We start from the raw sequence: 26683 nt of genomic DNA, 5'->3' as shown, positions 1-26683 counted from the left end.
TGGGGGCGCCTGAGAAAGTGTTCTGAAGGGAAGGGTCTTCCTTCACTTCTGAATCTTCCAGCATCTTGATTCTGATTTGGGCCTTGCTGCCTCTTTGGGGGTGGAAAGTTTGAAGCACTTCCCGGGGTTTGAAACCTTTTAAAGTTTGAGGGTGCAGGCTTTGGTGGGACCTTAACAACAAATGCTTTGGAAAAGTCCTTTGCCATTTTGACTGCTTCTGCCACATTGAGACTGGTTTGGCATTTTTCACTAGTGTCTAATGGCTCGTTCATCCCTCGAATGAATCTAGCCATCAGCTGCTCTTCATCCAAAAGTGAAGAATATTTGAGGAGAAGGGCAAATGCCTGATGGTATTCTTCAATTGTCCGGCTATCCTGCTTCAGTTCTAAGAACTCATTCATTTTGGTTTCCAGGAAGCCTGGAGGACAGAACCTCTTCCTGAGGTAAGCTTTAAGATCTGACCAGGTCTGGGTATTTCGATCGAGACGGTTTGTCTCGCAATGGTTCCTCCATGCGACCCTGGTCGTTTTCACAATTTTCAATTTGGCGAGAGCCATCTTGCTACTCTCATTATAACCGGTTACATCAAAATATCCTTCAATTGCCTCGATCCATTTTTGCACTGTTTCTCCTAACTGTTCCCCTTCACCCTTGAATGGACCAGGTTGAGATCGGTGCATCTGGAGCTACTTCCTTTTCCTCACACACCAATTGTGTCGGGAGCCCATCCACATTCGGTCGAGAGGGGTCAAGGTCGAGAGGGGTCGAGAGGGGTCAAGGTCTCGAATGATGCCTTTATGTGATGCACCAAAGGATAATATCCACAAGGTAATCCATGAACTTGTGTGGTACCTTTACATGCTTCCACAAATAAACAACATATGATTTTAAGCAATACATATCATAGTATAAACCATCGCAAACTAATTGAGACATCACCACCCTCTAGCCAATACTTCAAGTAAGTCAAATTCCTCCATCCATATGTATCCTAGAAAGATATTCTCAAGGCATTTCCTTTCTAAATTCTTGGATTCACACCAAATTCTCTTAGGATATTATGACTCCTTAGTCGAATTTTTATTCACCCTAGCTTCTTTAAGACATAGTCCTTCAAGTGCAATGGGGGTTATTCTTAGGTCAACTACTTATTTCTCTTATTTGGATTTCATCACCTTGATGTTTATGTTCTTTAAAAGTCTTGTGGTCCTACTTTATTGCACTCCTATGAACATAAGGCTAGGAGTCTTCTTTTACTCACAAATCTCCAAAAATCTTACCCAATTTCTATTCAAATTTTTTACTTGATTAAGGGTTTATCATCACTTGTCTACCACATGACTATCCTCCTATCGTAGGTTTCTAGAGTTAACGATTCTCACTCTATGTCTTGGATCTTCTCTCTTTGGGTGTAGGTATTTTCTTTCCCCAAAACACTAATTCTAGGTTATAAATGGATCCAAAACTTTCCAAACTAACCTTGGCCATACTTTACACATGTAAAACTAGCACATGTAAGCATCTTCTATCATACATTATTTCTTAAATATTCTCTCTCTACAATCAGGATATTTTTAATCCTTATTTCTTCTCTAAATTTTATACTAATACTAGTTCTGTAATTGGACACTAAAGTGTCCTGAGGACACTCTCAGGACACTTTAGTGTCCTGTTTCTCACCAAAACTTTGGAATTTTAACCTAGAAACAACATTTCTACACCTTGTTTCAACCATAGGTCGGTTAAAAGTCAAAAAAGGGGATTTTTCATGATGTCAAAACACAAGCTATATTAGAAATTTGACAACAAAACTCTAACTTGAAATTTTCATTGAAATTTGAAGCTGTTTTGTCAAAAATCCCATAAAATGCCTATAACTTCTTAAATAAATCATGTTTTTCATGTTTCTAAAAGTCAATTGGTAGAACTTGGGGTTTCAAAACAACACAATCTCCTTTAGGTCCTAGTTCCTAAGCTACTTGTGAACTATAACAAAAATCTCATAATTACCAAGATGCTGAAAAAGAGGAAAATTTTGGCCTTCCAAAGGTACTTCCATAAAACTAGGGTTATGTTAGTGCAAATTGGCAATCGAAAATGATTATATAGTTCAAAACCAAGTTAATACATATTTTTTGGGGTCCCAAGCTCAAGTAAATCTTGCTACTTGAGTGCTATCTTAGTTTTTCAATCGTGCTCAAAATTTCTAAATTCTCTCTCAACAACCATGAAACAAAGGTTTTAGGTGCCCAAATTATGTTTGTACTATGTACCTTAGTGGAATTATTCTATACAGACAAAATGTTGCAAGTTTACTAATAAGGAATGTAATGCGTATGACTCAAGAATCTAAATTCTATGAGGATGAGAGTGGATGAGCACTTGGAGGATGAGATCGATGCTCGCACGAGGGTGAACCCCTATGATGACTATTGAGCTTTGACAATCCCTCTTTGACTTCTTTTGGTGGTTCGTTGCTAGATTTGGGGTGGAACTTTTATACTACACTAACATTCCCATTGGTCCTTGTTTTTGGCTTTGTCTCTATCATATAGAGTGTCTCTTGTTGACTATTTATGATGATGGATAACTATTTTTGTGATCTATTTTGGGTTGCTGACAAGAACTACGAAAGGATGTCACGAACACATCGTCAAGCATCATGCTTTTATGTGGATGATGTGTGTGCGTGGAGGATTATATAGTTTGCTAACAACCAATCAAATGAATACTCTTACTTTCTTTATTTGTCCAGTCCCATGTTTCCTTGAGGTCATTGTTATCATGACGTAAATAATTTGAATTCCAATTGGTTTTTCTTTGGTTCATGGCTCACATGTGTTGATAGATTGTCAAGATGAATCAATGCTTATAATAATTGTTTACTTTGGTTGTTGTTGCAAACCACATGGTTGTAGGGTAAGGAAGCCTTGGTTGTTTCATAATCATTTCAATGCTCTAAGTATGTTGTGTGATTCACCTTTTATGATTGCATGTTGAATTGAGAACTCTAAAATGACAATATGCGTCAATACATTCAGAAGCTATAACAAAACCTTAGTTTGGATGGATGTGGGATCCATCACCTATATCATTTTATGGTTTTTGCACTCCTCGACTTTGTTATCATGACGTAAATAACTTGAATTCCAATTAGTTTTTCTTTGGTTCATGGCTCACATGTGTTGATAGATTGTCAAGATGAATCAATGCTTATAATAATTGTTTACTTTGGGGTTGCAAACCACATGGTTGTAGGGTAAGGAAGCCTTGGTTGTTTCATAATCATTTAAATGCTCTAAGTATGTTGTGTGATTCACCTTTTATGATTGCATGTTGAATTGAGAACTCTAAAATGACAATACGTGTCAATACATTTAGAAGCTATAACAAAACCTTAGTTTGGATGGATGTGGGATCCATCACCTATATCATTTTATGGTTTTTGCACTCCTCGACTTTGGGGCTTACTTGGTTATGCTCGCTTGGTGTCTTGTAACACTCCTCAATTCCTACCATAAGGTCTATTCTAGTCCAACTAAGTTGAGAAAGTTGTTGGATAGCCAAGCGATAGGACAATGATGTATGGAGGCCTTGAATGAGTCTCTCTACCCTTAGTATAGTCTTTCACTATAGTTGTTTAGAGTTATTAAGTGTAGGGGTATCACATGCCTTTAAAGCAAAGGCCAAAAGATAAAAACCAAATACACAGATCTTGGTGGGATCATTGAGTCATCTCCCGTAAGATTCACAAACTTGATCAAACTTTTCTAGATACTGAATGGGATCTCCATTTCCATCAAATTTAGTCATTAGCTTTCATATGTGCATTGGTTTAGTTCTACCTTGATTTGGCCCTCTAGGGGCTATATGCATGGTATCTAGGCCTTAAATTTACCACCTAAGTTTGGGCTTCAAAAAAAAAAACCCCTTCATCTTGGGCTTCAATTTGCTACTTTCCCAATTTACTTAGGCTTGGAAAAAATGTCTAGCATGGCTGGCATTCCAATGCACTTTTGTGTGTGTATGTGTGTGTGTGTGTGTGTGTGAGAGAGAGAGAGAGAGAGAGGGAGGGAGGAAGGGAGGGAATCTCCATGCACATACAAATGATCACATATATAAAATAACCTAATAGCCAAATTTAAAAAAACCTTGATAAAATATGAAGACTTGTTTTATAAAAAGCGAATGGATGACTCTTCATTTCAAATAAAAAAGTTATAAATCACAAATCCTTCTAGCTTCTTCAAGCTCCCAGCTTGTATAAACTTTTCTTAATCAATATTTGAAATATCTGGACCAGGAAATGACACTCTCATTAATGCTTCTAGAGTGGAAAATTTCAAGCTATGTTTTGCTTGGAAAACCCTCTTTCACAAGTTGCATAAGAGGTAGAAAGAACTAGAATAACCTATCATAAGTTCATCAAATTTGGATATATTGCATGCCAATGTGAAAGAACATGAAAAAACTCACCATACATCCTTTAAGGCCATACCTTCACATCCCAAGGAAGGTCATGCATCCTTCAAGGCCATAACTTCACATCCCAAGTATAATGCATCCAAAAATGTAGGCAACTCTGACGTGCATCCACCACATGATCACCAAGTTTTACCAATAGTGCATTCACCCAAGATGTTTAATCCTCTCTTACTCTTAGATCATGAAGATAGTATGTATAATGCATCCACAAATGCAGGCAACTCTAGCCATTCATCCTTTAAGGCCATACCTTCACATCCCAAGTATAACAATGCATATTTGTGTGTAAGGCCATTCATCCTTTAAGGCCATACCTTCACATCCCAAGTATAATAATGCATCCACAAATGTAGGCAACTCTAACCTGCATCCACCACATGATCACCAAGTTTTCCCAATAGTGCATTCACCGAATGTGATGTTTAATCCTCTCTTACTTTTGGATCATGACGATAGTATTGGGCTAAATAATTTCACACTTCCTCTAGCTAACCATCTTACATCAGGTATTTGCAAGATCTCCAATAGCTAAAGGTTCATTTCACGCATAAGATTTTGGAATTCTTTATGTCACAAGCTAGATGCATCAATCCAAAAATATATTATATTTGCAATCTTATCAATGTATAACAAGCAAGGCACACTTTTGCAAGCATCTACCACTGCTAATGCTTCTCTATGAGCCATACAATGCACACTTGTGAGGTGAGGAACCACTCGTGTTAACTTTGTGACTAATCTATCGTGACATCCAAGCATTAAACTATCTCCATCCGTACATATGTCCACTAGGTGTTGCAAGTCAAGTCCCTTTCCATTTAAGACTTCAATAATTGCATTGAATTTTGTTTGAGCACAACCATCCTCAACCATGACTAGCTTTGCAAAGTCCATCTTGCAAAGGACTTTTCCATTACTAGCCAAGAATGCAACATAGATAATATGATGTTTCTTGAGACTTCTATTTGTCATCTCGTCCACCATGAGTGCATTCATAGCCTTTTCCTTGCCATACACAATTAATTTAACTTGGCCTCCAACTTTCAGACACAATTTTTTTAATGTGACACTGCTTTATCATCTTCCTTGGCTATCAAGCATACCAAACATTTCCATATCCACACTCAACTCATCGACATCATTATCAAGAGCGCATAATTTGTTTGGCACAATGACTCATGGTGGACGAGATGATAGATAGAAGTCTCGAGAAACATCATATTATCTATGTTGCATTCATAGCCTCTTCCTTGCCATACACAACTAATTTAACTTGGCCTCTGATTTATTTTTTAAATTTTTAGACCAATTTTTTTAAATGTGACACTGTTTTATCATCTTCCTTGGCTATCAAGCATACCAAACATTTACATATCCACACTCAACTCATCTACATCATTATCAATTTCATAACCATTATTCTCATCACAACAATTCATTGTGCCAAACAAATTATGCATCAATTCTATTCTTGACATGTTTTGAGGCTATGTTGCACCAACCATCTCAAATAATGTACGTTGGTGTCAAAAGCTTTTTTTTAAAAATAAAAAAAACTATTTTTTATAAAAAAAATAAAATTTTCATTAAAGCTTTATTAAGCTTTAATCCAAGCTTTAAAAAAAACATATTTCATGGGGGGGGACGATTTTCGCTCGGCGGCTATAGCGCAACCCCTCGGGCCCTGCGCGATTATACAGTTAGAGAGGAGGAACCTCCTCCTCTCTCATTTCTTCTCCCCTTCTACTCTCCAATCCTCAACAAGTTTACCACTCCACAATTCCTCCTCTCTTCTCTGTTAATCAAAGAATTAATCTTTGATTATAAGAAACTTAATCATAATCAAAATTTAATTATGATTAAATTTTAAGCAAATAGTGCCATCCAAGAGGTATTCACACGGGTGGAGAGCAAAATAGGAAGAATATCCAGAATTTAAGGGAAGAAATGAAATTTACGCGCATGGGAGAGAACCCAATGCATCAATTGATTGCCCCATTCTGCATTTCAGCAGAATTTTGACAGAAAATCGATTCCATATCCACGGGGAAACCTGCAAAAATGTATAAAAATATATATTTTAACAAAAAAATACTCTAAAAATTTATAAATAATTACGAAAAATTTTGACGAGCTTTACTTAAGATACTTGCAAACATCATAGTATTAGAGAGATTGGTGGATTAACCCATGATAATTGAGCTTATGCCCAGCCTATTGCAATATGAAGATATAAGGGGAGGGTGGGATGGAATGTGTCCCTAGAAGAATAGTGGAACATAGCAATCTCTACTCTATTTATAAGATCTCAGAAATAAAATAACTATTTTAAGCATAGAAATAACTATTTTAAGCATAGAAATAACTATTTTAAGTATAAAAATAACTATTTTAAGGTCTCACACAAACTTTCTCTCTTTCAATCACACTCTCTCTCTCTCGTGGCCTCTCCATCTCTATCCATCTTGCTCCATCTCTCTTTATTGTCAATTTAATTACCTAAAAACAATGCCATTGATATAATATGAGTATACAAAATTGCATCACAAATAATGTCTAAAACAATATATTTCTTTCATTACAAGCAATGAAATACATCAATAAGGACGTCACTCTGCTGATAGAACAAGGAAGGTGGGTACATGTAGGCATCTCTACCAAATGGTGCAAATGCAAGTGGGAATATCGGCCTTGCAAGTTCAGGACATGGTGCCCATGATGAGGGAATTGTAAAAGAACCCATGGGGGGCATCTTGGCATGAAATGTCGATATTGGGGCTCCCTTGGAACACTGGGCGGCCATCATGAGGCACTTGACCATGTTGGGCTCATGGGTATTAGGGTGGGTGGAGGATATGGGTGAGGAATGTGTGGAGACGATGTTCCCACGCCCCTCTGCTGCTCTCATCGAGCATACTCACTGATGTCACCCTTGAAATACTGTTGATCCAAATCTTTGAGAACATACAAGTGGTCATAGACATGAACTAAAGCACACCTCATCGCTCTCCACACTGATGCAATGCCGATGCAGTATCCTGCATGCTCTAGCAAGGGTCCCAATACCGACAAAGCAATCTAGGACTGCATCCCCTCGATCGGTGAACATCTCAAGCAACCACCTGCATAGTAAAATATTTCATTAGCATATATAAATGGACAACAATATAAAAGAGAATGACTATATAACGATTACACTACTCGAAACAAATTGTAATGAAATGAGTGCTCTAGTGAAAGGCTTGCTACACTCAACATCTCGGATGGGATTCCCGTCCACATCCAACTGGTATAGCGAGGTTCCCTCTTGTGGTTTAGGCTCTACAAAGATATCGTCATCCACCTTGAAACCTGAACAATTTGTAGCTACCTCACCTCCCTACCTATCATACCCTACACAATGAAACGTACTCTAAAATTGCTTAGCCTCCTCTAGAGGAAACGCCCCCTCAGGGTAGTCTATCCACCATGCGCATAATATCCAAGTGTCCTTGCCCTCCTATAACTCATTGATGCACTCCTCAGGATACAATTCTATCTCCTTATCTCGGACTGCACCCATGCATCTAACGGGTGCTCATGAATATATATCCGATTACACACACAATTTCTCCACCACCTAATATAGAAACATTATAATTCTCTAACAAAATGATAAAATAACAATAATTGGCAATCAATCTCAGGGAGGATTGAACTAGGACCAAAGCCTAAATGGTTATCCAAGTAATAACTAGAAAATTAATAGACCAGTTACATAATGATGCAAGAAAGCACTCAATCAAACACTAAATGGAGAACCATAAAAAAGATTGAAACAATAGCAAAAGGTGAGGATGGGGTAGAATACACCTGGGCAATGAGGAAAATCTTATCTATATCGTTGTTGCACGTCCACTACATGTTGTAAATCTGGATCTAGTCTATAAGATTGCTCTTAAAAAACTTGTAACCATAGTTCATAAGCATGCTCTGATTCTTCATCACTAGATTCAGCTTTCCCCTCACTTGGGTGTGCTTCATATATATATGTGTCCTCTGGTATAGTAGGCAACAATCTCAGTGCATCCTCACTACTAAGGTGAGATAAGTAGCTACTGTGAGCTAAGCTTTCTGGGTAATCATGCAGCATGCTCCAAAGGGACAATGAGTCAGTGATATTAATTCAAAGAATGATGGTGTAAGTCCATAAGTTCTTGCCCTCCTCCCTTTCTCTACAAGTTATTCCTTTGCAGTTCTCGCTCTATAGCATCCTCCCACTGGGTAATTTACACTTACGTGATTATGTCGTGTTGTCTCTCCTACCATGGACTACAATAGTCTTGTCCCATAGCACCTAAAATAAGTTCTATAGTGCTAACATAAGTAAGATGTTGCATACAACATGCGATGCCTATAAGTTCTATAGTGCTAACCTAAAATAAGTTCTATAGTGCTAACATAAGTAAGACGCTGCATACAACATGCGATGCCTATAGGTAATGCACTGTGCAAGGGGATGGAACTGTAGGTAGAATAGCTCCATAAAGGTGGCTCCACAACATCTCTCCTGTAGCATGCCCATCTTCATTAATAAAGAAATGTCCTGTAAAAATCAATGATATTATTAAACGAGCCATTTCTAGTTAGAATCTTCAGATTCTGAGTCCAAATTTGAAATCTGTGAATGATTTTACCTTAATACAGGATTTCACAGCATCCAAAATAGACACTAGATCAAGCTTATATGCGAAGTTTAGCTATTTTTAGTTAAAAAATGATGGCCTTTAAACCTTAAAAAATGCACGACCGGGCGTCCGATTGATGAACAATCTGCACCCCAACGACTAGGGGAACATCCCTGACATTTTTGCTGAAAATTTTTTTCACCCCCTTGGGCGGTCCGGCATGCAAATCAAGGCCGGCGCACCGAATTTGGAGACCTTGCCCCAAAAAAGGACCGTACACACTCACCAAGGTGCTCATACAATGGCCGCGTAAGGACCAAAGGCCGACCACCCATTGTATGGTCCACACGCACCGCCATGTGGACATCCATGCTGCCTCTGACCAAAAGGGTACATGTGTACCACTCCTTGCATCGCCATTGTACCTTTCCCCAGGCCCATGCAGCCCACTGATCGGCACACTTTGACGGTACACTGTCCTTTCAACCGTACTTTGCTCAACGTCCACACCCGTACCCCACAACTATATAACCCCTCGGGGTACTCCATGGGCAGCACCTGTTCTACGTAGAGTATACCTTGCACAAGGTCGTACCGCCAGTCCGTACTGCCCTTCTGCGCTTGCATATTGTACTTGCTACAGAACCTACATCTGTCCTTTGTAGCCTTCCTCTCAGCACTCCCTAATCTTCCAACTCTCAGATAAGCCCATTTCTAGCCAGCCCACGCTTGTGAGGAGAGAGTGTCCTTAGCTCTTCCTCCCCTCCCCCCCCCCCCCCCCCCGCGGCACGTGTGAAGAGACTTACAACAACCCTCTCCCCTCAACAAAACGTTGTAAAACGTTTTTGCCTTTTCCTTAAGGACATCTCACAAATCCCCCCCATTAGCATGGACTTTAGCAAGAGGTTTTCTACCTTAGAGAAGATCACACGCTGCAGTTTTGGGCCCATAGAGTGAGTAAACGATCTCGGAATCGAGATGCGACTGAAGCATTACGACCGCAACATCGAGCACTACAAGGAAACGCCAAAATATTGGCTCGAGAACTCAATGGGTATAATCAAGTTCAGATGGCCCAGTGAAAAGATAAGGAAAAAACAACCCTTCTGACAAACTGGGGACCATTTAATTGATGATGACATTTGGGTAAATAAAGCACTAGCAAATTTCAAGAGGGGATGGTTAAGGAAATATTCTGTGTGTGTCTAAGGGCCTTTGTAATAGTCTTTGTGGATGATTTTAGTGTGTTTGGGAAGAATACTCTCACTTGCATCACCTTACACTGTGCTTTGAAAAGTGCAGAATCATCTTGACCCCAGAGCCAAACAAGTGTGCTTTTGTAGTTCCCTTCTGGTAAAACATACAGTGTCATCAGATGGATTAGCGATAGGTTCAGCTGAGGTGGAAGTTATAGTAAAATTGCAAGAACCAAAGAATGCCAAGGAATTAGCTAGATTCCTAGGAAAGATCAAATGGCCTACTAGATTCATGAGATTTTTAGCAGATGTGGCTAAACCTTTGTACTCCTCAACTGTGAAGGATACAAAGTATGTCTAGCTCAGTGGGAAGCATTCCAAAATCTAAGGAAAATATTGGCTTCTACAACCTCCAATAGCCCAACTAATGTTGTCTTCTAATCCTTGGTTATGAAGGATACAGAGTATGTCTAGTCTGGTGGGAAAAAGCAATCCAAAATCTAAAGAGAATTTTGGCTTCTACACCCACTAATAGCCCAACTATGACCTCATCTTCCAAAATGTTGGCTTCTACACCCACTAATAGCCCAACTATGACCTCATCTTCCAAAATGTTGGCTTCTACACCCACTAATAACCCAACTATGACCTCATCTTCCATGTCTTTGTGGATGCCTCAAATATGGCAAATAAGAAGTGGCCTAATGTAGGAAGCACAAGAAGATTGGTTCCAAGTAGTATATTATGTGAGAAGGAGGTTGTCCAAAGAAGTAGCCTGAGGAACTATTCCACTACAAAAAAAAGAGTTTAGGTAATATCTAGCGAATGTTTTTGAGTTCCATTTCAACCACAAGGAACTTATATACTTTGTGAGAACAAACCAGATCTTACCAGAAATGTGAGATCCTTGTCCCCACCGTGCAACAAATTCAGGGGTGCTAGCAGTGGAAGTAGCACTTCTTGCGCGGGGCAGGGTCCCTCACTCGGGGCCTCACCCACGGATATCCGCACAAGAGACTAATCCATTGGTTCTTCCAAAACCGAACCTGGAAAAACTTCCCTTGCTCAGAAAGCACGAGCGATTCCTCCATGATAAATTTTCTCTAACGTAGTCAAAAGCCTTAACTAACTGAACTGATCTGACCGAACCCGTAAGTCCCATAGTCAGATTAGGGAAAAGATTGCACTTGGATCATAGAGACCGACGCTTTTTTCCTCATTGAGAGGCACAGCCGCCGTTGATTCTTTTCCATAGAACAATTTTTGTCCGAGATTTACTTCATCTATCGTACCATAACAGAATTGAGTCTCAATTTAGGGATCCATCAGTCCAGCCCCATTGGTTAGCCAACCACCCAACCACTGTAGTGATAGGATCCAATTAAGATAGGATCCAATTAAGAATTTGGTTAGGTTTTGTCCCGGGTACCAGGGAAAAGAGTTCCCAGGCCCCCTAGCTGGGTATTCATGCAAACTTAAAATTAGTCACACCACTTACACACCCAATATGAAATTGCCTTTTTCACAGAATTCGTTGTCTTTAAAACAATCATTTAATGAAATCATAGAGTCACTGATCATAATCCTCAAAATCTCTGGTTGAATCCTTATTTCCAATCATTCCTTCATCGGTGTACCTATGGCATCATTGGCAACCAGAACGCTCACCACCTGTCCACTCATCAGGGGGCCTTTTCGATAGTTCCTAGCTCATAGTAACCGGCAATATATTCACATATCAAAATGGAATCTCCGTTGAAGATCAGCAAGGTCAACCAACGGATCCACATAAAAGAGCCATGGACTCATCCATTGAGGACCAGCAAGGTAAATCAACCAGAACTATGCTCGAATTCAGAAAACAACTCTTACTCCTTGTTCCAATATCTTCCCGACGCACATGTGGGTATCGTCGGTGACCCAGAGCCCAAGCACCGTATGGTCAGCACCCTCTAGGATCCTTCGCAGGTGACCTAGTGCTTCACTCATAGGCCGCTTCCTTGGTCCCTCATCCACCGTACCAGAAGCTCACCATTTTAATCAAACTGAGGCTGGTCAAGACCTCGGCCGACCTTGCTATGCGAGATGTCCTCCATTGACTCTTCGTCAGCTGTTGGCAACGTTATTAGACTAAAACAGCCATTTAAAAACAGGTCATAAATACAGTTTCTATAACGAACACTCATCTCTCCACATTGTTCCACATCAATTCTCATTTATTTCATGTGTATTCCCATTCTCATTACATCATTTTCCATTTCATCACATCTTTTCTCATTTATCCGCATCAGATCTCATCCACTCGCATCTACCCATATCCACATCTCATCACATCACATTCATTCACATCTCATCCATTCAGACCACATCACATTCACTCACATCGCATTCATTTTACCTCACATCACATCGCATTCATTTTACCTCACATCTCATTCATTCACATCTATCCCGATTCACATCCCATCACATCACATTCATTCATATCCATCATATTCACATTCATTCATATCCATCACATTCACATTCGTTCATATTCATCACATTCACATTCACATTCATTCATATCCATCACATTCACATCCACATATATTTATGACACATCACATCTCTTTCCATCACATCACATTCTTTCACATACACATCTATATCCATTCTTTCACATACTCATTCACATCAATTCTTTTGCATATACATTCACATCCATTCTTCACTTATATATTTGCATCCATTTTCATCACATATCATCCACTCATATCCCATATCATTCATTTATATACTGATTCACATGACATGACATCTCATCTATTCATTCACATCTATCTGATTCACATCACATCTTATCGCATCTACTCACCTCACATCTCATCACCTCTATTCACATCACAACCACCCACCCATCCATTCACATCTATCTGATTCACATCACATCTCATCATCTTTATTGACCTCACATCTCATCACCTCTATTCACATCACATCCATCACCTCTATTCACATCACATCCATCCATCCATTCACATCTATCTGATTCACATCACATCTCATCACATCTATTCACCTCACATCTCATCACCTATATTCACATCACATCCATCCATCCATTCACATCTATCTCTGATTCACATCACATCTCATCACATCTATTCACCTCACATCTCATCACCTCTATTCACATCACATCCATCCATCCATTCACATCTATCTGATTCACATCACATCTCATCACATCTATTCATAGAATTTAAGAGAATTCAAATTTTTGAAATAAAGATTCTTTATGTCTCTATTTATGCATAAAAATCAACTTCAGTGGGAATAACACTTTTATAAAAATCTTTTTATGCATAAATTCAATTTTAAGGAAAATAACACTTTTGAAATAAAATTAAATCCTTTATGCATCTTTCTAGGCATAAAATCAATTTTAATGAGAATAACACTTATGAAAGAAAAATAAATCCTTTATGCATCTTTCTATGCATAAAATCAATTTTAATGAGAATAACACTTTTGAAAGAAAAATAAATCCTTTATGCATCTTTCTATGCATAAAATCAATTTTAATGAGAATAACACTTTTGAAAGAAAAATAAATCCTTTATGTATCTTCCTATGCGTAAAATCAATTTTAATGAGAATAACACTTTTAAAAGAAAAATAAATCTTTCATGCATCTTTCAATGCGTAAAATCAATTTTAATGAAAATAACACTTTTAAAAGAAAAACAAATCATTTATGCATCTTTCTATGCATAAAATCAAATTTAATGATAATAACACTTTTGAAACAAAACCAAATCCTTTATGCATCTTTCTATGCATAAAATTAATTTTAATGAGAATAACACTTTTGAAACAAAAATAAATCCTTTATGCATCTTTTTATGCATAAAATCAATTTTAATGAGAATAACACTTTTGAAAGAAAAATAAATCTTTTATGCATCTTTCTATGCATAAAATCAATTTTAATGAGAATAACACTTTTGAAATAAAAATAAATCCTTTATGCATCTTTCTATGCATAAAATTAATTTTAATAAGAATAATACTTTTGAAATAAAAATAAATCTTTTATACATCTTTCTATGCATAAAATTAATTTTAATGAAAACAATACTTTTATAATAAAGATTTCCATTATGCATCTTTCTATGCATAGAAATTAAATTCAATGAAAAGAACACTTTTATAATAAAAAGATTTCTAATATGCATCTTTCTATGCATAGAGATTAAATTCAATGAAAATAACACTTTTATAATAAAAAAATTTCCATTATGCATCTTTCCATGCATAGAAATTAAATTAAATGAAAATAACACTTTTATAATAAAAGAAATTCCATTATGCATCTTTCCATGCATATAAATTAAATTCAATGAAAATAACACTTTTATAATAAAAAAATTCCATATGCATCTTTCTATGTATACAATTTAAATTCAATGAAAACAATGCTTTTATAATAAAATTTCCATTATGCATCTTTCTATGCACAGAATTTAAATTCAATGAAAACAACACTTTTATAATAAAAATTTCCATTATGCATCTTTCTATGCATAGAATTTAATTTCAATGAAAACAACACTTTTATAATAAAAATTTTCATTATGCATCTTTCTATGCATAGAAATTAATTTCAATAATTAATATCAATGATATCCATGCATATTGATAGGTGAATATGTAGATGGAGTAAATAAAAACATTTCTTTTAGAATGCACAAATGGTGGGAATTACTCTTTTAGAATAAAATAAAAATAAACCTTATTTTTCACAAAATTTAAGAAAATTTTACCATAACCTCCTTTGTTTAGTTGACCATTTTTCACAAAAATTTAATTTTTTTTTGCCATAACCTCCTTTGTTTGGCTGACCATTTCTCAAATTTTAACATTCTATTTTCAATTTAAAATTAACCCCAATTTGAAGTAAAGTACTCTAATCTACTCAATTTTCACTTTCTAGTGAGTAAACAATAAGAAAAATTTAATCAATTTATTTGTTACTCATTTTAGGATAAAGAAGGGCTGAATTCTTAAGGAAGAGAAGGGGGCAGCCTTTTCATCAAGGCATAACATCAGGATTCACTTTAATCAACTATAAAAAAAAGACAAGGAAATCTGAAAACCATAGATTTGAAATTAAAAAATAGAAATTTTAGCTTACATGGAGTTTTGTAAGCTTTCCTTTGGCTTGAGGGATTGAGGGTTCTACTCTTGTTTGGATCAAGAGTGGCCACCAATTTCTTTGGAGAGGATTTAGTAAAAAACAATTGAATTATCAATTCAATGTAATTGGCTCTGGGTATGAGTAGAGTAAGAGTGCATAAACACTATTAACCTTTTACAAAGGGGGAAGGCTTCTATTTATAGGAAAAAATGAGCCTCTAACCAAGCAAACTGATTCTAGAATTTTACAGATCAGTTTGGTCAATTTTTGACCATTTTTGGGTCAATTTAGTTTACTTTTTGGATCTAGTTGAAAAAGGAGAGATGAAAATATCTCATTATTTATGAGTTTAAAACTCCTCCACACATGTGAAATAGGTGCCTTTTTAATGAGGGGAGATCCCTACACTGAGGTGTCAAAAATGCATCATTTCCTCTAAATATCTCTTCTTTTTTAACTAATAAACCTTGTCCTTAGTCAACTCTTCATCTTATGTGAGCATTTACTCATTTTTGGGAGATTTTTTTTAATTCTTCATTTTATCTCCTCCCTACATTTGGATTAATCTTATTGGTCCATAGGAACCTTAATTGGAGTATAATTCAAAAATTTCTGAAAATCTGGACCCTTAGGCTAAGGTCCCTTATACCTATTTTAATTAATTTCAATTGCACAACATTGGAAAGTTCTTTTTGAATTTCTGTTTCAGAGGAAACCATTTTAGACACTAGGAGGATTTTTATATCCAAAAATATCTCAATTTTGAATTATCTCTCTCTAGATATTTTCTCTCTCTAGGCTAAAATAGGGTAAAACAGGATCTTTCTTTTATTTCAAAGAGGGGAATAATTATAAGATCAGAAGGGGAGGCTCTTACACCTCCACACCTCAAAAGCCACAGGGAGGAATCTTACATCCTACCCCACTTAAAAAACGCGAGATGTCCTCATCTCACAAAATTAGAGGAGAACTCTTTTCCTTAGGATCCAACTGATTCTAGGGTTCCTTATAGTCAAACACCATATTGGAGAATATGGGAATTTCCCACAATTGGGACACGTGGTCAAAAGTTTGGATCAACCATAACTTGAACACCACTAATCCAAAATGAGCGCTTTATAGCTCTTTAGATTCCATTTTTCAAGCGCTTTCCAATGATAGGTCATATGATAGGGTTTTGAGAAACTTACAAACATGTTATCCATGTCCCCTTTTTTAAGTATTCAAAAATGGGAATTGGGAGATTCCCAAATTCACTAATATGGTGTTGTCACGTGAACCCAACGAAATCTTGGGATAAAGATCCCTTATATAGAAATCATCAGATAACAATTCACTCAGATCATAACATTCAAATTCTTATCACAATAATGGTCCATTAGACTGAAATTTCTATGTGAACAGTCCTCCATGGGAATTTTCAATTATACAGATTTTTAATTTGACATCCCTTAACTTGATCCACTAGGTCAAGTGTTAACAATAGCAATCTGTTAGCACAATCCACTAATCTCATAGTGATTTGCTGAAGTCATTAACGTCATTCTAGTTATGAACATCATCACAGGGACTCGTCCCATTCATCATCATTGTGGTTTTGCTCAGCTTATTAAATTTCAACCAAAATTCAAGAATCATCATTTTTTAATAGAATTCAAATCAACTCATCAGTTCTTCTCAACCAGAATTTAAAAATCATATCAACCACATTCAAACTCATCATCTAGATAGCATTTATGCTTATAATTTCAAGTCTTAGATTTACTTGTATATACTGCCAATAAAGAGCTGCAGTTATAACCTCGGTATATACGAGTAGTCACAGTCATTGGAACTATAAGGTAAATACCATCATGTCCAGGTCTCAAGCAAGTCAGGGATTCCATGCAATTGTGGTACTGCCATTTAAAGACCCAATTATCAATTTATGAATTTCAGTCTGAACAACAATTTGTATGAATTTTATCACATAATTACAACCTTTTACTGCTACTTCATAAATTTTTAACATTTTTGGCTTCTCAATTAATCCACATTAGCCAATTTGCTCTGATACCAGTTGTGAGATCCCTGTCCCCACCGCGCAACGAATCCAGGGGTGCTAGCTGCGAAAGTAGCACTTCTTGCGCGGGGCAGGGTCCCTCACTCCTCGGGGTCTCGCCCATGGATATCCGGACAAGAGACTAATCCATCGGTTCTTCCAAAACTGAACTCAAAAAAATTGCCCTTGCCCGAAAAGCACGGGCGATTCCTCCAGGATAAATTTTCTCTAACGTATTCAAAAGCCTTAACTAACTGAACTGATCTGACTGAACCCACAAGTCCCATAGTCAGATTAGGGAAAAGATTGCACTTGGATCATAGAGACCAACGCTTTTTTCCTCATTGAGAGGCACAGCCGTTGATTCTTTTCCATAGAATAATTTTCATCCGGGATTTACTTCATCTATCGTACCATAACAGAATTGAGTCTCAATTTAGGGATCCATCAGTCTAGCCTAACCCCATCCAGTCTCGTGGGTTAACCAACCGCCCAACCACTGTAGTGACGGGATCCAATTAAGAATTTGGTTAGGTTTTGTCCCTGGTACCAGGGAAAACAGTTCCCAGGCCCCCTAGCCGGGTATTCATACAAACTTAAAATTAGTCACACCACTTACACACCCAATATGAAATTGCCTTTTTCACATAATCAGTTGTCTTTAAAACAATCATTAATGAAATCATAGAGTCACTGATCATAATCCTCAAAATCTCTGGTTGAATCCTTATTTCCAATCAGTCCTTCATCGGTGTACCTATGGCATCACTGGCAACCAGAACGCTCACCACCTGTCCACTCAGGGGGCCTTTTCGATAGTTCCTAGGTCATAGTAACCGGCAATATATTCACATATCAAAATGGAATCTCTGTTGAAGATCAGAAAGGTCAACCAACGGATCCATATAAATGAGCCATAGACTCATCCATTGAGGACCAGCAAGTCAATCAACCAGAACTATGCCCGAATTCAGAAAACAACTCTTACTCCTTGTTCCAATATCTTCCTCGATGCACACGTGGGTATCGGCGACCCAGAGCCCGAGCACCGTATGGTCAGCACCCTCTAGGATCCTTCGCAGGTGACCTAGCGCTTCACTCATAGGGCGCTTCCTTGGTCCCTCATCCACTGTACCGGAAGCTCACCATTTTAATCGAACCGAGGCTGGTCACAAATCCTCGGCCGACCTTGCTACACGAGACGTCCTCCATTGACTCTTCGTCAGCTGTAGACTAGGTCTCCACAACCTCATTCACAAGACGGTCAAAATGCTTCCCCAGCATTCTTGACATAAAACAGCCATTTAAAAATAGGTCATAAATACAGTTTCTATAACGAACACTCATCTCTCCACATTGTTCCACATCAATTCTCATTTATTTCATGTGTATTCCCATTCTCATTACATCATTTTCCATTTCATCACATCTTTTCTCATTTATCCGCATCAGATCTCATCCACTTGCATCTACTCATATCCACATCTCAACACATCACATTCATTCATATCTCATCCATTCAGACCACATCACATTCACTCACATCACATCTCATTCATTTTACCTCACATCTCATTCATTCACATCTATTTCGATTCACATCTCATTCATTTTACCTCACATCTCATTCACATCTATTCCGATTCACATCCCGTCACATCACATTCATTCACATCTCATCCATTCAGACCACATCACATTCACTCACATCACATCTCATTCATTTTACCTCACATCTCATTCATTCACATCTATTTCGATTCACATCCCGTCACATCACATTCATTCATATCCATCATATTCACATTCATTCACATCCTGTCACATCACATTCATTCATATCCATCATATTCACATTCATTCATATCCATCATATTCACATTCATTCATATTCATCACATTCACATTCATTCATATTTTATGACACATCACATCTCTTTCCATCACATCACATTCTTTCACATACGCATCTATATCCATTCTTTCACATACTCATTCACATCAATTCTTTCACATATACACTCACATCCATTCTTCACTTATACATTTACATCCATTTTCATCACATGTCATCCACTCATATCCCATATCATTCATTTACATCTTGATTCACATGACATGACATCTCATCCATTCATTCACATCTATCTGATTCACATCACATCTTATCGCATCTACTCACCTCACATCTCATCACCTCTATTCACATCATAACCACCCATCCATCCATTCACATCTATCTGATTCACATCACATCTCATCACATCTATTCACCTCACATCTCATCACCTCTATTCACATCACATCCATCCATCCATTCACATCTATCTGATTCACATCACATCTCATCACCTCTATTCACATCACATCCATCCATCCATTCACATCTATCTGATTCACATCACATCTCATCACATCTATTCACCTCACATCTCATCACCTCTATTCACATCACATCCATCCATCCATTCACATCTATCTGATTCACATCACATCTCATCACCCTTATATTCACATCTATCTGATTCACATCACATCTCATCACATCTATTCACCTCACATCCATCCGTCCATTCACATCTATCTGATTCACATCACATCACATCTCATCACCCTTATATTCACATCACATCCATCCATCCATTCACATCTATCTGATTCACATCACATCACATCTATTCACCTCACATCTCATCACCCTTATATTCACATCACATCCATCCATCCATTCACATCTATCTGATTCACATCACATCACATCTCATCACCTTATGCATAAAAATCAACTTGAGTGGGAATAACACTTTTGAAATAAAATTAAATCCTTTATGTATTTTTCTAGGCATAAAATCAATTTTAAGCAAAATAACACTTTTAAAATAAAATTAAATCCTTTATGAATCTTTCTAGGCATAAAATCAATTTTAATGAGAATAACACTTTTGAAAGAAAAATAAATCCTTTATGCATCTTTCTATGCATAAAATCAATTTTAATGAGTAACACTTCTCAAAGAAAAATAAATCCTTTATGCATCTTTCTATGCATAAAATCAATTTTAATGAGAATAACACTTTTGAAAGAAAAATCAATCCTTTATGCATCTTTCTATGCATAAAATCAATTTTAATGAGAATAACACTTTTGAAATAAAAATAAATCTTTTATGCATCTTTCTATGCATAAAATCAATTTTAATGAGAATAACACTTTTGAAATAAAAATAAATCCTTTTTGCATATTTCTTTGCATAAAATCAATTTTAATGAGAATAACACTTTTGAAATAAAAATAAATCTTTTATGCATCTTTATATGCATAAAATCAATTTTAATAAAAATAATACTTTTATAATAAAGATTTCCTTTATGCATCTTTCTATGCATAGAAATTAAATTTAATGAAAACAACACTTTTATAATAAAAAGATTTCCAATATGCATCTTTCTATGCATAGAGATTAAATTCAATGAAAATAACACTTTTATAAAAAAATAATTTCCACTATGCATCTTTCTATGCAAATTAAATTCAATGAAAATAACACTTTTATGATTAAAAAAATTCCATTATGCATCTTTCCATGCATATAAATTAAATTCAATGAAAATAACACTTTTATAATAAAAAAATTTCCATATGCATGTTTCTATGCATAGAATTTAAATTCAATGAAAATAGCACTTTTATAATAAAATTTCCATTATGCATCTTTCTATGCATAGAATTTAAATTCAATGAAAACAACACTTTTATATTAAAAATTTCCATTATGCATCTTTCTATGCATAGAATTTAAATTCAATGAAAATAACACTTTTATAATAAAAATTTTCATTATGCATAGAAATTAATTTCAATAATTAATATCAATGATATCCATGCATATTCATAGGTGAATATGTACATGGAGTAAATAAAAATATTTTTTTTAGAATGCACAAATGGTGGGAATTACTCTTTTAGAATAACATAAAAATAAACTTTATTTTCCATAAAATTTAAGAAAATTTTGCCATAACCTCCTTTGTATGGCTGACCATTTCTCAATTTTTAACATTCTATTTTTAATTTAAAGTTAACCCCAATTTGAAGTAAAGTACTCTAATCTACTCAATTTTTACTTTCTAGTGAGTATACAATAAGAAAAGTTTAATCAATTTATTTGTTACTCATTTTAGAATAAAGAAGGGCTGAATTCTTAAGGAAGAGAAGGGGACAGCCTTTTCATCAAGGCATAACATCAGGATTCACTTTAATCAACTATAAAAAAAAGACAAGGAAATCTGAAAACCATAGATTTGAAATTAAAAAGTAGAAATTTTAGCTTACATGGAGTTTTGTAAGCTTTCCTTTGGCTTGAGGGATTGAGGGTTCTACTCTTGTTTGGATCAAGAGTGGCCACCAATTTCTTTGGAGAGGATTTAGTCAAAAACAATTGAATTATCAAGTGAATTCAATGTAATTGGCTCTGGGTAGGAGTAGAGTAAGAGTGCATAAACACTATTAACCTTTTACAAATGGGGAAGGCTTCTATTTATAGGAAAAAATGAGCCTCTAACCAAGCAAACTGATTCTAGAATTTTACAGATCAGTTTGGTCAATTTTTGGGTCAGTTTAGCTTACTTTTTGGATCTAGTTGAAACAAGAGAGAGGAGAGATGAAAATATCTCATTATTTATGAGTTTAAAACTCCTCCACACATGTGAAATAGGTGCCTCCTTCATGAGGGGAGATCCCCACACTGAGGTGTCAAAAATGCATCATTTCCTCTAAATATCTCTTCTTTTTTAACTAATAAACCTTGTCCTTAGTCAACTCTTCATCTTATGTGAGCATTTACTCATTTTTGGGGGATTTTTTTTAATTCTTCATTTTATCTCCTCCCTACATTTGGATTAATCTTATTGGTCCATAGGAACCTTAATTGGAGCATAATTCAAAAATTTCTGAAAATTTGGACCCTTAGGCTAAGGTCCTTTATACATATTTTTAATTAATTCCAATTGCACATTGGAAAGTTCTTTTTGAATTTCTATTTCAGGGGAAACCATTTTAGACAGTAGGAGTATTTTTATAACAAAAAATATCTCAATTTTGATTTATCTCTCTCTAGACATTTTCTCTCTCTAGGCCAAAACATGGTAAAACATGATCTTTCTTTTATTTCAGAGAGGGGAATAATTATAAGATCAGAAGGGGAGGTTCTTACACCTGCACACCTCAAAAGTCGGAGGGAGAAATCTTACAAGAAAGGTGGCATGACAGATGTAACTATAGGAGTTCAAGTTTACCACCACAAGGCACACCCTAGCATGGAGTGTAGATTTCATGTCTAAGGTAGAATCTGGAGAAGTTGTAGTAGGGTTTGAAGGATACTTCCCATATGCATAGGTGTTTTTTGTAGATGGTGAGAAGATGAACTGGTACAAGGAGATGTTGTAATTCTTGAGTGACTTATCATTTTCAAAATATATGACAAGAGGCCATAAAAATAATCTAACACTCATGAGTATGTCATTCATGGTGATACCCGGGAAATTATGCAAAATGGGCATTGATCAAATACTTAAAACTTGTGTCATGGAGCATGAGTGATCAATGGAAGTAGGATACTTTTTAGGAGTGATCATAGGAATTAAAGAGTTCCAAGCATGTCTATGGTGTGGTTGACAACCAAGAAAGATGCTCACACCTTTACAAAAGAACATGAAATGTGCCAAAGAATGGGATAAAAAAAGGCTTCAGATGCTAACCAATCTAGTATTGCCTCTTGAGCCATTCCAAAACTAGGCAAAATTGGGGCCTAAACTTTGATAGTGGGCCCATTTAAACCGACAACCCAAAGAACATGCAACAAGTACATCCTATGGTGCAAAATGGGTGGAAGAAAAGGAAGTATTGCAAAGTAGCATCAGTTGGCCAAATTCCTATACAAAATAATCATGAGAAGAAAAGCTTTAGGTACACATGAACACAAACTTTAAGATCTTTTGAGGAAGGAGATGCAGTGATGTTATGTTTTACTATGTTTAATTTCAAGATGGCACCACACCCACTAAATCTTAAAATGAGATGGGAAATATCATGTAAAATATTTAGAAGTTAGGAATAGGGACATTTAGACTAGCAAGTCTGGATGGCAAAAATCTGCCAAAATCAGTCAAGGGGTAGAAGCTAAAACTGCACCATGGACTTGCCCCAAATGAACATCTCAAGGAACTGAAGCTAGAGGATGAAGGAAGAGGTCCAGATGAAGAGGAAATCCAGATCCAAAATGATGTGCTTATAATAAATGTGGTCATGGAAGAGGAAGAGCCAGTTGTTTTGAGATAACAACGCTAATAATGCTAAAGGAAATAACCATAAATTGCATGCATCGTGATGGTGGTCACACATCAGTAAATTTACACCCCTATCCCCTCATTATTTCTATTGTTTTGTGTTCCTTTTCTACATAAATCCTTTAAAAAGTGAAGATCATGCTTAATCATGATGATCATCACACTAAACACATCGCTATCCCTTCATGATTTCTATTGTCTAGTGGGCCTTCATAAATCCTCAAAAAACTAAAGATCTTGCTTAACCATGAGGATCTTGATGATGCACGATGCACAAGGAGCCCAATATCATCAGTAATTGCGCACCCTTCTTGAGTTGGGTAGATACCGCCACCTATGGCTTTGTTATAACCTTGAGCCTATTGAGCACTAATGTTCTCTACATCCCATGCTCTCTATCATTAGCCACCTTCTTCAAACCGCTTAGAAAGATGATGGAATTTGAACACTTGAGTTTTGTGTCCCCAAAGAAGTAGGAAAGCATGTAGAATGGTTGCAAAAAGTAGGCCTTAATGAGTTTGTTGAGCTGTCAGGAGGGAGGAGATGCAATTTAATTTGCACAATGGAGAAAGGAAACTGACCAAGTTATAGAAATCCAACATGATAAAACTTCCATTTGGCAAGGTGAAATTTTCCCTAGCTTATAATGCAAAAGTACTCCCTTGATGAAGGAGAAATCAAAATTAAACTAGCAGATGAGGAGGACCCCACCAAGCAGTTTAGGCTACGAGAGGGAAGAGACAGAGAATATAAGATCACAGGAAACCTAGATAAGGACATACATAAGCATATAAGGTTTGTGGTGGAGATGATAAATCTTGTCCTTATTGTGTATGTCCATGAAAAACTATGGGTTGGTAAAGTCAGCAAAGGCTAGTTGCCTGGGCTAAAATCTTGTACAATAATATGAAAAATAAGATCATGGAGAAACTAACTAAATAGAGCTAAAAAATAGATTGGATGTTATATCAAAGCCCTCTTCCAAGAAAGAGCAATCCTAGAGAAGCTGGAGAAAGTAGAGGAACAAGAATTGGCAAAGCATATTGCAGAAGAAAGGAGAAGAAGACAAAGGGAAACTTGAAGATGCAGAGAAACAATGTGAATGACACCAACAAGAGGATAACGGGGAGCAGAATATGTCAAAGATGGAGCCCATGGGTGGGCATAAACCCCCTGCCACTCATGCCACACTAGAACAAACAACATCTAGAGTGTCTAAGAAAATAAAGTTTAATTTTGGTGATAAGAAATTAAGTAGCTATAGCCTGGCAAGAAACTTGAAGTGAAGTAGATCCATAATGCAAGAACTCCTTACACTCAGTGCCACAAGACTATAAGTAGACCATGCTAGGAAGCCCCTGCACCATAGAAAGACTATAAGTAGACCATGCTAGGAAGCCCCTGCACCATAGAAAGAGTGCAAGAACTAGCCAATGTCGTGGGGCTTTACCTCACCGTACTCAGGAGCATAAACAGCTCAAACCGAGAGGTTAATCTACCATAACCTAGCCTACAATTACATAAACAAGATGTCGTGCGATTTTCCTCACCGTGCTCGGGAGCATAAACATCTCAAACTGAGAGGTTAATCTACCATAACCTAGCCTACAATTACATAAACAAGATGATTTCTTGCACTTGGATTCTTGTAGGAGACCTTGTTGCCATACAGCCACACCCCAAGCTCCGCTCCAATGTTGCCACCACACTCCAATAGAAGCTTGACCCTCCTCTCTCACTTAATCACACACACTCACTCTCCACACACATATGCAAGCAAGCACACAAGAGCTCAAACAATTAAGAGGCAAGCAAGGAAGAAATAGCATAGGAAAGTAGAGAAGAAAATCACTCTATTGAATTATCATAAAAGAATGAATGGTGAGTATACACAATGACCCTTATCTTGGTCCATAGCCTCACGCCTTGGGTGGCCATACTTAAAAAATAGTTCCATGGTCATTTACGATTGCCTAGGCTTATGTAAAAACTTAATCTAAGAATACAATCTCCATTATTAATCCCATGGTGCACCTTTATAGATAAGTGGAGACGATCACACATCTAAATATACAATGACTCTAGATAAGTGCCCAATGAGGATTAACATTCCCCCCTTCTTGATACAGATTTCGTCCTTCGAATATGTCGATGAAGATTGGTCGAGGCTATTGCTGGATGTATAAATTGTCGGAGGGCCTAGAAGGTCTGCAAGGCAACATGGTACCACGAGTAAAGTGCATTTAAGCAAAATGCAAACACCAATCAAGAAATGCGGAATGATTTTTATGAGACTGGTCAAATTTTCTAGTTAAGACAAAGGTAATATTGTAAGATTCCTCCTCAGCCTGAATAACAAATAAGCCTCTACTTGAATCCCTTGTAATCATTCTATTTTTCTGAATACAAGAAAATACTATTTTTTCCTTGTTTGGCCTAGTGAGATAAAAAATTTCTAGAGAGTGGTAAATCAATATTGGGATATTTTTGGATAAATAAATTCTACAAATATCGAAAAAATATTTCCCTAAAACAAAAAATCAAAATAGATTTTCCAAGGTGCAATTGGAATTAATTAAAAATGATTTAGAAGACCTTATCCTAAGGGTCAAGATTTTTTTAAAATTTTGGATTAAGGTTCCTGAAACAAAAAATCAAAATAGATTTTCCAAGGTGCAATTGGAATTAATTAAAAATGATTTAGAAGACCTTATCCTAAGGGTCAAGATTTTTTGAAAATTTTGGATTAAGGTTCCTATGGACCAATA

This window comes from Cibotium barometz, chromosome 10 (genome assembly GCF_041138505.1).
Source record: "Cibotium barometz isolate CiBa-2024 chromosome 10, ASM4113850v1, whole genome shotgun sequence".
Taxonomy (NCBI): Eukaryota; Viridiplantae; Streptophyta; class Polypodiopsida; order Cyatheales; family Cibotiaceae; genus Cibotium; species Cibotium barometz.
This window is presented reverse-complemented; position numbering follows the sequence as displayed.